We start from the raw sequence: 20,328 nt of genomic DNA on the forward strand, positions 1-20,328 counted from the left end.
TGGTAGTGTAGGTTGAGGGAAAGGAATGTTTCCTACTGGCTGCTGTGTTGGTCTCTGCCAGTTATTCTGCCAGCTTGAACTTTGTGAAGTGGGGGGAGTCCATTGCGGTGGATAAGGGTTGTTTTGCCAGTATGGTGGGGGATAAGGAGGATTCGACCAGCCAGATTGGCTTGTCTGATTTAGCCACGGGTTTGCAGAAGGGTATGATTGTGATGACCAATTTGGGAATGGGGGTTGAAACTGACTTTGCCATGTATTATACTGTTGAGTATTGTATTGCGGATACTGAAAAGAAGAAGCTGGGTCTGAAAACATACCATTTTGTCGCGGCTGCCACTGACGACGCTGGTTAAGTAGATACACTGCTTCTGGTTCTTCTTCCACTTCCTTATATACCGCTTTCAGTCCAGGTAATGAGGGACAATTTTCTGTAGAGTGATCCCTTGTGCAAATGGCGCATGTCTGAACTGTATTTAGTGGGCATTCCTTATGGCTATGCTTCTTCCTGCATCTGGGGCAAAAAATTGCTAAATTCTGTTCTGCCTCCATTTGTTTCTGCTTAGCCTGCAAAACGTCCAATTGTGTAGTCAGTGTTCCTAGTATATCAGTTTTAAAATTTTCAAGTAAATTCCCAATTTCCACTCATGTTACTCCTTCTGATGAAATTTTATTTTCCTATGTAAATCGATCATGTTCTGTTGGTTTGATTCATGTACTGCCTCTCGAACTCCTGATACATAAATCTATTATGTCAGCAAAACTTTCCTGATATATATCCCCTTTCCCCATAATGTTTAATGTTTCAATCCATTGTTCTTTCATGCCCCTTATTAATGCTGTTTTCAACACGTTATCAGGCAAGGGCAACGATGCATAAGGGGATCTTTGCAGATTATACTGGAAACGTTCCACGTATTCTTCTAATGTTTCATTTGGTCTAGCTATCATCTGAAATATTTCATCTTTCAGTTCTCTAGACCTACAGTAATCTTGATATTTCTTTAGGAAAGATTCTTTCATTTGTTCCCAGTTATTTATAACTCGACCACCTAAACCCATAAACCATCTTAAAGATGCCCCTTTCAAAGTGGAGGGGAACAATTTTAATTTCTGGGGGTCAGTGGTGTAATCATATCCCCTGCATAGCACATCAAATTCAAATAAGAATGCATCGAGGTCTTCTGATGTCAGTCCATGAAATGTAGGAATGTGTTGAAGGGGGATTGCTTTCATAGGAGCATTTGCTGCGGAATCCACTATGGGGTATTGTAATGTAGAGGTTTGGGTGTTTGGTTGATTTTGAGCCATTGGGTCAAATATATGCTAATAACCTTCCGGAAGATCTAAGAAGGTATTCCTAGGTTGAGGAGGAATATTTTCAACAGGAACAGTTTTAATAGCACTTCCTCTATCTGGAATTTTTGTCTTAGGAAATAGGGTGTCTTCAATAATAATTTTTACCGCGCTCCCTTTGTCTGGGCTATTTAATGGCTGAATTATCCTAGGAGGAGATCTTGGCTCCCCAGTTTCCCCTGTTTCTCCCTCTCCTTCACAAAGATTGCTTAGATTCCCTTCCTGCAGTCGTTCTGGAATAGAATTTTCAATTTCTTGAAAGTCCTGTTCGTCAGTCTGACTATGCACCTCAGCAAAGGCTTCAGATGGTGAGCCTGAGGCCTGAAGGGAACTAGTAGGTTGTTTGGAAGTAACTTTCCTGGGTCCTACTGAAGGCTGAGATTCGGCTTTCTTATAGATTTCGTCTATGTATGTCGATCGACCAAGGGTCACCGGTCCCTTAGCTTTTTCTGGTTTCGCTAACGGTTTGGGATTTTTCTCTAGCTTTTTCTGCTTAGTCATGCACTCAAATTTAACTACTAAATTTTAAGCAGATAACGGCAAATCTGCAGGAAAGCGGGCAAAGGAGTAGGGCTTTTACATGCTCCGTACGTAGGTTCTTACCTTCCGTTTTCAAAACCCAATTCTTCCCTAGCAGGTTCGTACACTACTCTGCAAAAGACAAATGGCTACACTCCTTCCCCGGCAACGGCGCCAAAATGTAGAGCTATAAAAAGGGTCTCTTTCACCTCTAGTTACCTCACATTAATATGTCAATCCGGGATCGTCTGGTTATTTCAAAGGGTGTCTCAGTCTGAGGCTAGCATTTGCCAGAGTAATGCTTGTAGTATAGCTATTTACAACTACGAAAGTAAACTAATGCAAGTCTACAACTTAACTACTTCAAAGGACTAAATCACACCAAGTATTGCATCAGCCAAAGGTTCGGTAGCAATAACCCATCCTTTTCATAACTGATGAGAATAGATCGGAGGTCTAGGAGCCAAATAGCAAATGCTGGGCTCGCTACAGCCTAGGATCGTTCTTAATGATTAGAAATGAAACAACAGATAAAAGAAATGATAATGAAATGGAACATCACGTCAGCCAAGGGCTTGGTAGCAATAACACATCCCTTTCATAGCTGATGGGAGCAGATCAGAGGTCTGGGGACCAAGTAGCAGATGCTGGGGTCCTCTACAGCCTAAGTCCGTCCTCAAGAAACAACAAATTAGCAATCTGGAAATGGAACAGCAAATGGAAATGGAACAGCAAATAAATGGAACAACAAATAAATAGAACAGCAAATAAATGGAACAGCAGGTGAATGGAACAGCAGTTCAAGAATAGAATAGTAATCGAAATAAGTAATAACTGAGTTCTTTAAGCTGCAACTCTATTTAACCATGCCAATCAAAACACCAATCCCTCAATCTCATATGATGGAACAATACTAGAGAACCTTAGAAACACACCATACTTAATCTGCTTCTGTTGAAACACATACGACTGTATCTCATAATAAAGAATAGTCACATTCGATACTCATGTAGAACAGATCTTTCCAGGTGACTTGTTATAATGCAAAACACAATCGTAAAGAATTCTGTAATAAAGTAACAGTGTCCTGTAGGATTAATCAATGCTTGAAGAATTGGTAAACTAACATAGCATCGATATAAAGTTCAAGAACACGAAATGACTTAATCACAACAGAGCATGTAATAAAATATTCTCAAAACACAACGGATTACCAGCGTATGTCTATGAACAAACCACACAGAAACCACGCATAATAATACAAGAGCAAGTGTCCTCCAGGGCTAGGCCCTTAGCCTCCAGGGGTACACCGCTTAAGATAGATCCAGGCTCAAAGATGAAAGAGCGAACAAGTTTGTATTAAAGCATGCAATAAAATTACAGGAACTCAAGTCTTCACCCGAACATAAAGATCATAGTCCTGATCTTCCTTAAAAGAAATTACACTCCTAAAAGATCCTCCTAAAAGATCCTCCCTGAAGCCAACAGTGCTACCCCTTTTATAGGGAAGATGGCAGAGATATCTAGGTACAGAAAATAGATAAAATAGCGATCCCTCAGGATCTCAGATCCTGAGGGATTCGCAGAATCATTAATACTGCGTTACTTCTTTCCTTTTCTGTTTCATGCTGGTATCTCCGCATCCTTTCTTGGATTGATTCGTTGTGATCTAGTTCGTTTTCGGTCTTCCGTCAAAGGGACAACAGTTAGCTCATCCTTGTCTTTACTTTTGGAATGGCCACCTCCCGTATTTCCTCCCTCCTGCACATAGAAATGATGACTATCAGTTCTTTTCATTAATCTCTCGTGTTTCGTTATAAATTCTTATCATTATCTAGATTTCTCATGCAAAAGGCTTTTGAGTTCTGATGAAAAGATACCAAAATGACCATCGAAACATACCTTCCTTGGTACTCCACACAACTCATATGACTGGAGTACGATAACATTTCTCGAGCTATAGAGAAGAACAAATGGACTTCCAGAATACTATGGGAAACATAATGAAATGTACTTCAATAGGGAGAGGCACCATAGCATTTAAGACAGAAGCAGGGACTAGCATTCGAGTTACCAATGTTTTGCATGTGCCCGGATTAGGAACGAATTTGATTTTAGTGTCCCAATTACAGGACAAGGGATATGATGTATACTTCATAGGAAAGAACATATACATCAAGCATCCAAGCTAGAAGAAGAAGAGACAAATTGGGACTCAAAGCAAAAAATTGTATAAGTTGTAGCTTGAGTCTCCAAAGGCATTGATAGGTAGCAACTATAATGGTGAAAATGAAAGAAATGAATTATGGCACAGGCGAATGGGACACTTACACCATGGAGCATTGAGGATGCTCAGAGAGACCGTTACTGGAGTACCATCCCTTAGTAGTGATCATGATGACTTATGCTAAGGATGTGTGCTAGGGAAGTATGCTAAAGCAACTTTTTCCAGAAGTAACAATAGAGCAGAATGTGTATTGGGATTGATACACTCTGATATCTGTGGTCCAATGCCCACAAGAACTCTTAGGGATGGTCAATACTTTGTCACTTTTATTTATGATTGCTCTAGAAAAACATGAATCTATTTCTTAAATACCAAGGATGAGGTCTTTAATCGATTCAGAGAGTTTAAGGCTCTCGTTGAAAATATGACAGGAAAAAGGATAAAGGTATTGAGTTCAGATAATGGTGGAAAATATACAAACAAAGACTTCATAGATTTATGCATAAAGGAGGGCATCAAAAGAGAGTGGACAACTCCATATAATCCATAGCAAAATGGAGTAATAGAGTAGAAAAATAGAACTATTATTGGGGCAGCCAATGTTATGTTGTATGATCAAGATCTACCTAAGTTTTTATGGGTAGAAGCTTGCAACACAACGGTGTATATCCTGAATAGAACTCCTCATAGAGCATTGGGGAAGAAAAAATTTGAAGGAGTCTTCACAGGGAAGAAGCCAGAAGTTAGTCATCTCAGGATATTCGGAAGTGTGGCATATTCTCACATTCCAGATGAGAAGCGCAATAAACTGGATTAGATTGCAGAAAAAGGGTATCTCGTAGGATATAGTGAAACCTCAAAGGCATACAAAATATACATTCCTAACAGCCGGAAGAGTGTAGTGAGACGAGATGCAAAGTTTATGGAGGATATAGCTTTCAGGAAATCTTGAGAGATGCCAGCAGAAAGTCAGTTAGTAGATATTCCACTAGTCCAAGAGTAGCAGGGGTAGCAAGGAGGACAAACACCTAGATTGAGTACAGTGACCAGTACCAGTATTTCCTCAGAAGTAGGAAATCGATATAGTTCTCAGAAGATGGAACAACAGGATCAGGAGGAGGAGTTGATTGAGCCTCCCACCACCAATGGTAGAACCAATAGATAAGTACGTTAGAAACTGAGGGACACATAGGAGTTTGTTGGAGCTCCTAGAACTGAGAAAAGGAAACATAGAGAACCTGACAGATACCAGGCATTGGTAGCTCAGTTTGAAGAACCCTCTAACTTTTAGGAAGTCGTTCAACACCAAGTTTGGTTGGATGCAATGGTAGAAGAGCACAACTCTATCATGACGAATGATGTATGGGAAGTAGTACCTAAACCAGAGGATAGATCAGTTGTTGGATCAAGATGGATCTACAAGATCAAGTATGTTGCAGATGGTGACATAGAGAAGTACAAAGCTAGGTTCATGGCAAAGGGGTACACTCAGAAAGAAGTAATGGACTATGAAGAGACCTTTAGCTCAATGTCTCGTTACACTTCTATCAAATCTGTTATATCCCTATTAGCTCAAATGGGATGGGAGATTGACCAGATGGGTGTGAAGACAACATTCTTGAACAGGGTGATAGAAGAGGAGGTGTATATAGTACAACCCGAAGGCTTCGAAACTCATGAGAAGAGAAATCATGTTTGCATATTAAAGAAAGCCATGTATGGGCTCAATGAGGCGCCCAGAGCATGGTATGGTCGGATTGTTAGTTACTTGCAACAGTTGGGATTTGTCAAAAATGATGTTGATCCCAATCTCTACTATTTAATGGTAGAGAATGAGCCACTCATTCTGGTATTATATGTTGATGACTTGTTTTTAACAGGGTCATCCAAGCTCATACAAGATTGCAAGAAGAATCTTGAAGTTGACTTCAACATGAAGGACATGGGGTTGTTGCATTATTTTCTAGGTTTGGAAGTTTAGTAGAAGAATGGGGTGATCTTCCTTGGGAAAGGAAGATATGCTACAAAGATTCTGAAGGGATTCAGAATATAGGATTGTTGACCCATGGTTACTCCCATGATCACCAGCTAGAAGAAAATAGATGCTTCAAGAGACAAGGAAGTGGACCCCACCTTGTATAGACAACTCATTGGGTTGCTCATGTATCTGATCAACACTACGCCGGCATTTGCTTTGTTGTTGACACTCTTAGTCAGTTCATGGTGGAACCAAAAAGGGTGCACTAGGCAGAAACTAGACACATTCTTAGGTATGTGCGTGGAATAGTTAGATATGGGTTGAAATACTCCTGAGGAGAGGATGCCAGATTGAATGGTTTCATAGATGTAGATTGGGCAGGTAGTTCAGTAGACTGAAAAAGTACCTCAAGTTACTGCTTCAATGTTGGATCAGGGATGATATCTTGGTGCAACGCAAAGAAAAAGTCGGTAGCTCTGAGCTCAACAAAAGTAGAATATATGGCAGCCAACACAACTACGTGTGAAGCTATATGGCTTAGAAAACTGCTTGTGAGCTTGTTCAGAAAAAGGATGGAAGCGACTAGGGTTTACTGTGATAATCATAGTTGTATCAAACTCTTTGAGAATCCAGTATTTCATGATCGGTCAAAACATATTGATATCATATGTCACTTTATCAGAGACCATGTTCAGCATGGGGCAGTACAACTACAATATATCCCCATAAGAGATTAGGTAATAGACATACTCATAAAGGCTCTAGGAAGAGCTAAGTTCATTCAGTTCAGAGAAAAGATGGGTATGGTAGAGAATCCATTTTAGTAGCAAAAACAAGTGATTTCTCAATTATTGTGGCAAAGGGAGTTGCAGTACGGATGCAATGTTAACAAGTGGCAGGGTCAGCAACAACACAGATACATCGTTTTCACAATAGTTGGTGGGCATGATGTTAGACATCAACAAGTGCAGAGGGAGATGTTACAAAACAGGTTGATGCTTCAGCAAGTTGCATTGCTAGAGAACATTCCTTGCTAATAGGGAGTGTTGATTTATGGTAGCGTCGGATGTGCTCTAAGTCTCAAATTTTGCAGGGGGGCTTAGACACATGCATTCTCCAATACATATAAATAGTTTTGGGAAATTCCACTCAGAGATAGTTTTATTAAAATAATTAATTATTTTTAATGGGACCATAAGTCTAAACTTAGGAAATTAAGATAATTAATGGGTATTAATATAAACTATGGGTGAAACTTCTGGAAGAAGGTGGAGATCGAGTCAATATGATCCTATCCATTGATTAGGATCTAATCTGGGCTGTTGATTGATCAACAAGAGGATTATAAGAGGAGGCTTGATGGGAAATTGGAGAAAACACGAGAGGCAGATACTTAGTTGCCCAAGCAAGATTGATTTTCTCACTAGTCAAAGTTTGGAAATAGAAAATCGAATCAAAGGGAGAGTTGTAGGTCGAAAAGAGAGTGAAGTTAATCAACATCAGTTGAGAGTGCAAGAGAAGAAGATACAGAGTAGAGAGAGGAAAACATTGAAGTTGTGACGCAGGGAGAGACAGCGCAGGGGCAATTTGACATTGGGACTGTGTGGGGAAGTTTTTACGCTAGGACAATGTGGGAAAGTTAATGCTAGGACACAGTGAGACGCAGAGGGAAGAGGAGCACTTCTCCTGGATTAAAAACTTGTGAGGGAACATTTGTAAATTTTCTCACAGAGAATCCTACTCTATTCTACTGGTTGTAACTTGTACATGAGATTTTTGCTGAAGAATAATAAAGAAACCCTCATCTGCTGCACTAGTTTTCCCAAATTGGGTTTTCTGGGGATGATTGTCCAAAAATCACTGTGTCATTGTAAATGTATTTGTGTCGGTATTTTTCTTTGCATTTACTTTCCGTAATATTTTAATTGTGAAGAATGCAGTAGATTTATTTTGATATTTACCGTAAGAACATTGTGAATAACTTATTTCTGGGTTAATAAGTAGAAGAAATAATATTAATCACTGTAGTTGGATTTATATTTAGAAATTTTCACATTAATGTGACCACAACATAAAAAAATATTGGAATTGTGGAAAAGGAAAACTAAAAGAGTTGTAGGAGAAGAAAATCAATGGAATTGCAGCAATAAGAAATAATTATAACTAACAAAACTATAAATACTAACCACCTGTTAAGGCTACCTAGCAGTGCCAAGCTAAGGAGAGGACCCTACCTCCTTAGACAAGGTACTATGAAATCTTTAGTAACAAAATCATGAAATTAACATTGAGCAATTGGTGTACAAGAGATCTACTATTACAAAGAATAGAAAAAATACACAATAATTAAACAATAAATTCTTCATTTTCTTGTCCTCTTCGGGTTTCGAAGGAAGAAATGTATTTATAAAAGATGCTTGCTATCTAAGCTAATTTAAAGGTCAGATGAATAGCTCAAGAGAATCAGGAGGCTCATCCTGTTACACTAGTCTATCAAAAAATTATATGAATGAAAAAAACTAAGCTAACTCATATCAGTTGGTCATCGTTCCCAACTGGGTTGTCCTTCTTAATCGGTCACCCACTTTCCTTTGTCATCTTCCATCATGAGAGATTTGTACTAACTATACAACTGAATTATTGACCAACAAGCTAGTGTAATATGCCAAAGTTGTAGCAATGGTAGTTGTAGGAACACAAAATCTAGGGATTATGTCTCCAATGTGGCATTCATAAGCTACAGTAGCTTCATTGGTCATGGGCGAGTTGCAACATTCTCTTATGTAAGTGGCCATGGAATATTTGCAACAACACGGGGGAGTTTTAGGAATGTCATGGTGGAGAGTCATAATACTTGCTTGTCTTGGTCCGAGGAGTTGTAGCACCTATGCGTCAACTAGCAGCACTTGTGTGATTGTAGTTGGTGTTGCAGCAATGCAAAGGTCTTGCAACCATTAAATTTTTCTCCTGTTTAATAACATTAGTATGAAAGATGACAATTTATCAATATGATGAATAAGAATAAGTGTAAAATTGGAGAAAATTATATTATTCATACCTACACCAGAAATAGGGTAATAACTGATGAAAAATGCATAAGGAAGGAATGGAAATGGAAGAATGACATCAAAACATTTTCGAGTAGGTGTTGAAAATGTGCCAATTTGGACATCCGTTAGATGGCATCTTCCAAGAAGTTGTAGTAGCATTCTTGGTGAATGGAAGGTGGAAACAAAGATAGATTAATCAAGTTTATGTTTGGCAAGAATGGATAGAACAAGTTGTTTATTTTCTGCATCAATCCCACAAAATTTCAGTTGCATCCTTATGGATTTCAACTTGGTTAAAAGGTCCTTGATGGTGGAAAAACTACTCAATCTTATGCTAATGAGCTCATTCTCTAGTTGGTGTCCTCTTACCACATCCTCCTTTCAAAACAATCCTTCTAGAGTAGTCTAATTTTATTGGGTGAATTGTTAGATTCAATGTGGAGAGATACAAAGAGAAATAAAAAACCATAGACTCATCACATCTATTAAACCACTTCGGCTTTTTAACATTAGGTGCAGTCAAATTCCATTATGATTTTGAATATGATTTTGTTGCTAATAAAATATAGATATTTGACTTCCTCTCATAGTAATTGAATGGCGTAAGAAGAGGACCTTGGCTTTAATCCATTGATATAGGATTGGTGTTGCTATGGAAAAAATTAAAATAGTTGAAGAAATGGAGTTTTAGATTAATGAACTTGCTAGAAAAACATGATTTTCATAGCATAAATTTAGTTACTTTAAGGCTATGAAATAAATTCCAGACAAAACCTTTTGTATCTTAATAGAACAACACTTATGACACCACAGAGTAGTTGTGGAATATAGGCTTTAGTAGCATAATAAAGGGCCACCTTCAAACTTATGAAAGGAAATATAGAACAAATACTTTAATAGTGTAATAAAGGGCCATCTTCAAAGCTGTGAAAGATGACGGGGAGTAGATACTTCAATAATTTAAAATAAGAGGGTTTCCACACCATGAAATTATCTTTGAATTGTGCATGCAAACTTTGCTAGCACTGTGAAGAAAATCCACAACTAAGAAGGAAATATTTTAGTGATATTCAACTACTTTGTACCAGTAAATTAAGCCACAATGAACTCCCATAGAATCCTTTTTTTGTTTAATGATATTTCTACTTAGAACATCTTAAGCTCTAATATCATGTGGGATTTGGCTAAGTGATTGAACTACATAAATGATTTCTCCATTAGCTATGAATCTATGATGCATTAGATATAGAACCACCCAAGCTCAAGTTTCCAAACAAAATAACATATATAAGAGAAGTAAAATCAAACTATTGTAAAGAGTATCAATATGTTCATTCACTAACCAGTTTCCAAAAATTTTAGTCTAAGCATTATGAATACAAGTGCCTACTAGATAAATTTTAAAAACAAAACCATGCAAGAACACGGTATGAAACTCTCCCTCAAGAAAGGAGGGAAAACATGTTTAGTATAATGAACTACTTATGTGCATGAAAGTGTTAAAGAAAATACTGTAAGCAAGGAAAAAGTAGTGCTAAAGCAAGTGCACATATGCATCAATACACATTGGAATCTGATTGAATTATTTGCAATATGAAAGTCCCCACAAGTGTTCAGATTTCTTCCACTCTTTTGTAATGAACTACCTAACATTTGTTGACCTCTGAGCGATGTAAACGATCTACAATTAATAAGAATGACTAGGTTACATAATTAATATTGGTAATTGCAAGGTGGTGTTTATATTGTGTTGGCTCAACTACCTTCTTGATGTACCATGCCAATTAATTACTACAACCTCACCCTCACCAAACAATCATAGGACATCCATTAGCACAACCTTTTACTTGGAATCCATGTTATTTCTCACATCCATTGGTCGATTAGAGTTATGCTCAAACACAACCTCATCTTGCAATACCTCCATCAATTTGCATGCATGCATATGTTCATAGACTAGCTCTAGTATGCCTATTAGATCTTGTTGAAGTCTCTTCAATACCATGTCCCCTTGTTGGATTTTTTTCCAATAATAGTCCTCTCCATGAAAACATTAGCTAGCTTACTCACCCTTATTCCACAAATTCACCAACTTTGTTATCCAAAACTCATTACTTTTGTTATTATTGATTTATTTTCTCAATGCCTCACTATGCTCTCTAGTTTCTCACATTTGATTTAGTCACCACCAATAAGTAAATGCAAATTTATGTATTTTTTCACTCATCTCATTATCATTTTTGTGTGTCCTCCATGATATTTGTTCCTTTAGGTTTTCATCCTCATCATTAACACCATATAATTATACCTAGTTTTATGTTGCCATATTTGGTGGATTAAAATATGTAACATCTCCTCCCCAAATAACAACATCTTCATTTGAGGATGGATTTTATTTAATATTTTTCCTTGAGGCTTATCAATAAATGTTACATCAACTTTCTTGAAAACGATTAGGACAAATTTACCAAAATTTATATGATCTACCCCTTTAATTTATTTTTGTCCCATAAATCAATCTCTAGAACATGGAGAGTCTAAACCAAGTTACATAGACTAGACATTTATCATGTGACATCTACAATATAATAGAGAATCAATCTTAATATTCTTCAATTGCAGTAATCAATTTTATACATTCATATTAATAAAAATCAAAATACATGCAATATTCATCATTTTAAAGATACTTCATTAACCATGAAACACAAATGAATAAATATCAATACATATCTTCCACATAAATTACAAATTTCAAAATAGAAAAAACTAAGGGCATAAATAGATTACATTTAAAAAACAAGAATGCACCATTTTCCCCATACATTGGTTCGGTCCATTATAACTAGTTAAAAATATTCTCCATAAATTCATTCTTTAGTAATATAATAAATTTAACAACATGTGCATCAATGAAATGAACCCCATAAAACCTTTTGCTCTTGATCTTTTTTTTTTTTTTTAATAAAAAGTGATGATTTTTAATTGATATTTAATTACTTTTCTAATTTACTTTCTAATTTGTTAAATTAACTGATATTATGCAAGGGAATTTTTAAAAATGGTGAATTTTATTTGTCTCTAATATGTACACTGTAAAATGTTTGGTGATATTTTTATAAAAATATTTAAATCTCCAATACTCTTATATAGTTTCTAAAAATTTTGATGATTTTTAAAATCAAATAGTTTAATACTATAAAAATTGGACAAATTTGAAGCAAATTTATATAATAAAACTTGGATGATTTTAACTATCCATTTTTTATTGTTTCCCATTGCTTATTATAGTTTTAAAACATTTAAATTTTTTCTCTTATACTTTAATTTTTTTTTTTAATTCAAAATTGTTTGAATTTTTTAATATAATATTTAATTAATTTAATACATTCTTTTAACTTTTAATAATACTTATAAATATTATAATTGGAAATATTTCAAAAAAGATTAGCATATTTATAATTGGAAATATTTCACAAAAGATTAGCTTTAATAATAGAAAGCAAAGAGTATTTTATCATTCTACCAACTTTAATTTCTACAAAAGCTTCTTTAAAATTATGGAGTTATCTTGAAATAGTGTTATTTTAAAATCTCTAAAGTTAGTTTAATGGTTCAAGTCCCCTTTGTTAATTGAAAATATTTTATTATTATAATAGATATTAGTTTATAGATATAGATATTAATTTATAGTTACTATTTATATTATATATATTTCACATTTATAGTTTTATATCTTCTTTTTTCATCATTTAACCTATATATATATATATATATTAATTTTTTCTTAAATTTTTCTATAATATTATAGTTAAAACACAAATTTATCATATAAAAAATGAATTTATTATTTATATTAATTTTTTAATTAAAATTATATTATATTATATATTATATTATTATTTTTTTTAATTTAATACTTCATTTTAGCCATCTCAACGCAATAAATATAAATTACAATTTACTATTATAACCACGTTTTTAAATTCTGAATTGTTAATCTACTGTTGATTGATAATCTTAAATCCCATGGAAAACATTTTATCATTTTGTTGAAAATCTTGAAACGGTAAAGAATCAAGACGGTGTAGGAGAGATCGAAGATAAGGAAGGTTCCTCCTTTCTAGGTATTTTTTTTTTCTTTTAGCCAGGCCTTACGACGCTCTTCTTCCTCATTTTCCAAGCCTATTGCTAGAAAGGGATAACAGTATTAATGACTACAGATTGATATTTTGATAGTTGTAGAGATAAAAAGTTTGCAGGCTGAAATCAATTGCAACAAACGGTCCATTGACACCCTTGACACCCCACTGCCTTGACACCCCACTGCTTGTTAGAAGATGTACACTAATATTGGCAGAGGCCGTGGCCATTAATATTTAACAAGAATTAGACTGTTTTGCATACTATTGAGTATATTTTCTCTTCTAAAATTATATTGAGCTTAAAGAAAAGAAAATTCAATGACAGTCTTATTATCATTTCCATTGATAGTCTCAGAAAATATCTTATTATCCTTAATAACTCCCATCATTAAAATTCATACAATTTCTCAAAACAGACCACATGATCTACCTGCAATAATCTTATTACAATAGACGAACTTCCATCTTCAACACAAAACGTAGGCATTGTACCTAGAAATTTGACCTTCCCTGACATTGACCCTAATTCTAAACCAGTCACCCAACCTAATTATAATTCTTATATAATTCATACAGCAATTTCTCAAAACAGACCAGCAATCTTATTACAGTAGACGAACTTCCATCTTCAACATAAAACGTAAGCATTGTCCCCCTGAGCAATAATCCCTGACATTGTCCAATGAAATTTGACCTCCCCTGCCATTTATCCTAATTCTAAACCAGTCACCCAACTTAATTATAATTCTTATATCTTTCTAGAATTCATACAATAATTTCTTAAAAGCGTCCATATGGTCTGCCCGCAATCTGACTGCAAGTGTCAAACTTCCATCATTGACAGGATTAGACAAAATATAAATTGTGTTTTCAAAAGCAATGATGGCCGGACCCATATAAATTGGCTTTCCCCAACCAAAATCTGCATCGTGAAGAGGCAGCCGAGACCAAGAATTGATACAAAGATTAGGAGACCTGAATGTATGAGATCCTCGAATTAAAGCATTCAAATCAGGGTGTGATTCCAAATAGTCTAAAGCGGACTGCAGGTATTCATCATCCATCCAGACCAAAGCTTCGTGAATGATACTTGCAGCATAATATAGAGGCTTCGAGGCCAGGTCCCCTGCGACCGCCATAGGCGAAGCAGTAAAAATGGCATTTCCAAAATAATTAAGGGGAAGAGGTGGCTGCAGTCGCTTACCTGTCTACAGCAACATACATTTTGCTTTCTTGATCTTCATTGAGATTTGTAGCCTTACAAACGCATCTCCAAATGTGTCCAGATAGCGTTTCATAAGTAGTATATTTTACCTCATTGCCATCCTCATGTGTGGCCTTGGCCTTAAGGTTATCTAATTGGTCCCTTGTTATTTTAAAGATACCAATTGTGTCTTGGTCATCATTTATTTTACCATTTTTGTCTGGTGAAGGTTGTTCATACTCTATATGTCGAAACTTTGGATTGGGAGTATTACTGGCTCTTAAAATACGTCTGTCAAGATATGGAGGTTCAATAACATTGGTTCCACGGGCTACAGCTGACCAAGCATTGAAAAATTGCAAACATGCATATCCATCGCCCAGAATGTGGTGTATCCTCGTACCTAGTGATACTCCGCCACATTTGAGAAATGTTACCTGCATGTGAACAAATTGACTATAGCATTATGAACTATGTACAAGGAGATATAACAATTAAGTTTTACCATTAAAATCATATTTTCAAATTAAATATTTCTCATAAGCTTTGGAATTAGAAGTGGGATAAAAGCATTATCTTTAATTATAAAATTATTAGTCACACTAGAGTTAAGGTCTACCTAATTTTTTGGACTACAAAGCCAAATAAAAAGATAGAAAAGGGTATAAAGGCTAAATTGAGTTTAGAAGATATAATTTAACAGTGGATCACTTCGTTATTCTTAAGAGCATTGCAAAAAAATGTTACAATAATAAACCTAATTTTTTGTTGTTGTTTCATTGAGTTTAGAAAAAATTTGGATATTATTGTTTCATTGAGTTTTGAAAAAATTTCAATATTATTTCTAAAACAAAACTGTGTAAAACACTAGAAGATATGATAGTTATTCTCAAATTGAGAATTGTTATAACAAAATTGTACAAAAATGTTGTTGCCAAATTTAAAACCACTAAAACCACTAATAATTGATCCAAAGAAATTAAATGCTATATCTGATGCTATATCTGACCATTTGTTTGAGGGGACATTAAATGGTGCATAATGGAATTTGGTGCATACAAATGGTGCATGATGGAATTTCAAGCTCATGGTTATTGATATGCACAATGACAACTCGTTACATGAAATGGCATAATTATATCAACTGGCTTGTGCATTTCTCCTTAGGCCAAATACAGGTTCGGTTATAAGCTCATTCATAAATGATGGGGCTTCTTCTGTCCAAGGACTGTGGACATTTATACTTATGGTGGCTATAGTCTCTTTTCCATGCTCCATTCTTTCCAATCCCTTATCTGAAAGTTGTCCGTTCGGTGTTTGTCCCGAATCCCTTATCTGAAAGTTGTCCGTTCGGTCTTTGTCCCGAATGGGGCTCCCAGGTCTTGACCTTCAATTCAAAATCGATGGCATTCAAGACTCATTCGTTCTGAGCACTCATGGATATAATAACCTCACTCATGGATATCCTAATCCAAAGCAGACCACACTTCCAAGAAATTGAAGATGAATTGTGCTGGATTCACAGCCAATTGGAATCAATGCTTTGCATAACTATTCAATGCTCTGCTCCCATCTTCCTCGTTAGTTCTATTTCCCCTGAGTAGACAGAGATAACCCCAGTGCAACTTTATTTGAATGACAATAAGGCAGCAAAACAGGACACTTTGGAGAGGGTTAGTGATGTTTGGTCTCAAAAATGGTTATTCCTTATTTGAATGAGTGACTACTCAGGCAGCAAAGCATGACATTTTGCACAGGGTTAGTGATGTTTTGTCTCAAGAATAATGTTTTGTCTCAAGAATGGTTATTCCTTATTTGAATGACACTACTCAGGCAACAAAACAGGACATTTTGCACAAATTTAGTGGTGTTTTGTCTCAAAAATGGTTCTTCCTTATTTGAATGACACTACTCAGGCAGCAAAACAGGACACTTTGCACAGGATTAGTGATGTTTTGTCACAAGAATGATTCCAATGCTGTTTAATGTCTATGTAATTTGGGAAGTTTTTTTTAAGAAGCTTGCAGCGTACACAAACCTGATTTCTTTTTTATCCAAAACTCTATTTTTAACCAAACAATAAAAATCCTGTTACAGTCATAGTTTTTTCTAAAATGTAATCCTGTCACATAAATTACGAGGTTACCATTTAAAAAAGAACACATATCTTAAACTTCTTTCTCAGATGCAGGAATCAAAATAAATCTATGCTGTCTGTGATACCATATACTTTTTACTAATAAATCTGGATGTCTCACCTACTCTGTAAAATCACATCCAACATAAACATTACACAGTAAGAAGAGGAACTTATGCAAAAAGAAACACTAATTTACCTGAACAAGGAGGAGAGGATATGAATAAATGTTTTTCGAAGCAAAATCAAGGTGGGGAAGAAGCTGAGTGAGCTGCGGAGAGGGTGCAAAATCTCCAAAATCTTTAACAGTGGAATCTGTTTCAGCCTCAATAAGCTGAGCTCCCTCACCGTTACAATTAATTTGGAGACGCCCATGTGTGTCCTTTTCCAGTCGTCCTGCTATTGGATAAAAGGGCACCAGCACTTTGCTAAGAGAATCCTTGAGAATATCCATTGAGAAAAAATCAGATCTACCATCAGTTCCAGTGGGCCTGTAGATATACACGCTACTAACATGTTCTCTCCTCACTACCAGGTCTAGATTTGACACCCAAACATTATGCTCCGGAGTAGGTGCAGCAGGCAACACTATTTCACTACTCTTCACTGTTATGTTAACCATTCTTTCAGGATCCAACGTTAGCTATGAGGAGGAAAATGAAGGCATGGGTTGATTGGAATGATTTTTCTACTGAACAACTTCCACGTTTATATAATTTAGAATGAAAACCAAGTCCAGTTTTTGAATGGAGGAAATTCTTTTTCTGAACAGGTATTATATCTACATGATTTGTGGCTTTTAGAGAACGTAGTATTAGCGTATAATAATAATAATAATATTTCGAACCAAATTTAGCCAAAAACTTGGGGTCAAAAGGCAAAGGTACGGCTGAACAGTGCATGTGCATGTGAAAGGAACTAGTGATTGCTCAGGTCGGGTACATTTTATCTTTTCTTTTATATGAATGCGTTGCCACACTGCAAATTGAGCAGGCCACCCACAGACAAGCAATGGTGCAGAGAGCACCGTTCTGCATATTCCGCCATGCGTTGTCTTTTCGTCTGAAATGAGCAGGCCACCCGCAGACAAGGAATGGTGCAGAGAGCACTATTCCGCCCTACGTTGTCTTCTTGTCTGAATTGTAGAAGGCGTTTTTCATTTCACAGTATTTGACATGGAGATGATATTAAACATAGAAAGATGAAAAAATTCAATCCATGTATTTGTCTTTCAATTTTGTTAATTATTTGTCGTGGTGTTATGCTTATATTTACATGTAACTTATCAAAAATTTTGATAAATTTATACTGTTATTTAATTATCATTTGTACCAAAGGGGTAAAGATAGGAAATTTTTTTTATTTTTTTATTTTTTTTTGAATAAAATTATTGTACTTACCTCACAAGTTTGGGTATTCTCAAGGAGTTTGGGGCTTTGGGCACAGTTGGACTTGCACCCAATGGAGGTTGGGTAACCTCTTACTCACGGAAGGTTTGTGAATGTTCTAGCATGGAATTACACTAGAACTTCATTAGTGATTTATCTATAAAAAATGTTTAGTGTACAAACCCTCCCAACCATGGCGAAAATATGGAAACTTGTCAACCACCTAACAATGAGAATGTGGGAGCCTAGTAAGCGACTTGTAATTGAGCTAAAGTGTTCTACATTGCTATGGTATTGTGTGGGTGTGAATATTTCACGCACTTAACAAAATACATTCTGATTTTGCCATTTTTTTTTTTAAATTTTCCAAAAAACTAGAGTGGCAATTGAGCTAAAGTGTTATGCATTGCTCTGGTATTGTGGGGGTGTGAATATTTCAGGCACTTAACAAAATAGATTTTGATTTTGCTATTTTTTTTTTTTATTTTCCAAAAAACTAGGGTGTGAATATTTTGGGCACATTACAAAATACATTCCGATTTTGCCAATTCTTTTTTGAAAATTTCCAAAAAACTAGTAACAGATGCAAAAGTTACCATTTAAAGAAACAATATCCCCTTTATATCCAAAAATGGCTTTAACATTTAGCAGCGCCTATCCATGAGAGTAATGCAAAAACATTTTTCATTTATTGGGCATCTTGAACATACGGTAGGGATTCAAGTACAAGAGAGAGAGGGAGAGATATTGAAAAATTCAATTAAACTTGGTCTTCCAATATATTGAAAAAACATATACAGTGACCAATCCTACTTGAGTAAACTTCTATCTTCACTGCCTTTGTCTCTCTATGCACCATGCCATATAATTGTTCAAGTGTAGGAAATGAACCCATAACACCCACCAATTTGATAATGTATTCTGTGAGAGAAATCAAACAAAATGAGAATGTATTTGCAAATTTTTTGCAACTAATGAATGATTTGAAATGTGTATAAAAATATGGAATTACAAATGCACTAGGTTGATATGCTTATTCGTGGAGGATATCTTTGGTGAGTATCTCTTGTATCAATATGAGGGCTAAGCAGAAACATGAATAGGGAAAAATTAGCCTCAGAGGCAAAAAGATTTGAAGAGAATGGGATGAGGCCACAAAGAATCTTAGAAAACGCTGGGAAATACTCTCCCTATATGAATCAAATCCATTTTTTCCTGCCATGTATCTATATGTGTTTCACAACTGAATGTGTGAATGATATGGTAATGGTTATAGAGAAAGACTGCATATTTCTATCTAGAGTCTGTAATAATGCTTCATTGAATTTCCAGGCCTGCTGACTTGGGAAAATAGTTTCCTTCACTTTGACACCATTCTTGTAAATCTTGAATTTGGGCACAATAAATGCTTTCAGACGTTGTGAAAATCTATTTCTTTTATCTCATACAACTCTGTTTTTTTCAGTGTTCAGCTTCATCAATTAAACATAAGTTCATGTTAGAGAAAGTTAAACAATGTTCATTTTTCTCTCAAATGCATCACAAAATAATAATATTAATTCGATTTTAAAATTTTATTATACATCAATTTCCAAAAAACAAATATCCATTTTTGTCCTTTAGCATAAATCCCAAGCCCTTCTAATGTATGCAATTTGACCCATAAGCTAATGTACAACGTGAATGCTTCTAAAATATGTACAAAATTTGTACAAGTCATCATCATACAGTTACACCAGCCCTTACTCCTTGCGAGATGATCCACAATTTGATCTAAAACTTTAATGCTTGTAAAATATCTACAAAAATTCAGCATCAGTCATCATTGGTCACTTATATTAGTCCTTACCACATTCTTTTGCCTGTGGGTACCTTCAAGGAGTTGACAAAGCAATATATTCCACAATATCTATTCGAAAAAGGGAGAAATCTTCTTCCATTGGTCATTTGATATTGTGTTGAAATGGACTACTGCTAGGCCTACATATCCATGCACATATAAAGCAAGTTATTCTATGAGTTTTCATCTTGTGCTATGAAAAAGCATGAAACCTTAAAATGGGACAATAAGAAAATATAGCATAAATGTCTCACAGGAATGCATTACCAACCAAGTGAATTAATAGCATCACTAAATAGATCATCATTGGAAACCACCTCTACTTCCCCTCGAAACTTCATATAGTAAATCTCTTTTCCACTAGATTTTTCGAGTTGTACTTACAACAAATCATTCTAAATAACTAGGGAAATTTTCATGTCTTATATTAATCGTTTCAAGGGCTAACGATAAAATGACATGAAGAATATGTCTTGCCTTTTTCATT

General features: G+C 35.4%; 1 pseudogene across 1 annotated transcript; it reads right to left on the bottom strand.

Annotated features, from left to right (window-relative positions):
• Positions 1-13,699: 13,699 nt before the first annotated feature.
• LOC149158728 (shikimate O-hydroxycinnamoyltransferase-like) lies at positions 13,700-17,399 on the bottom strand (annotated as a pseudogene). Its single transcript, XR_016261080.1, has 2 exons — positions 16,813-17,399; positions 13,700-14,913 (listed from the first exon to the last, which is right to left on the bottom strand). The product of XR_016261080.1 is annotated as a shikimate O-hydroxycinnamoyltransferase-like (transcript).
• Between the last annotated feature and the right edge of the window lie 2,929 nt (positions 17,400-20,328).

This window comes from Pinus tabuliformis, chromosome 5_2 (assembly GCF_031772625.1).
Source record: "Pinus tabuliformis cultivar Carrire ecotype Pingquan chromosome 5_2, CPIR1, whole genome shotgun sequence".
Classification (NCBI taxonomy): domain Eukaryota; kingdom Viridiplantae; phylum Streptophyta; class Pinopsida; order Pinales; family Pinaceae; genus Pinus; species Pinus tabuliformis.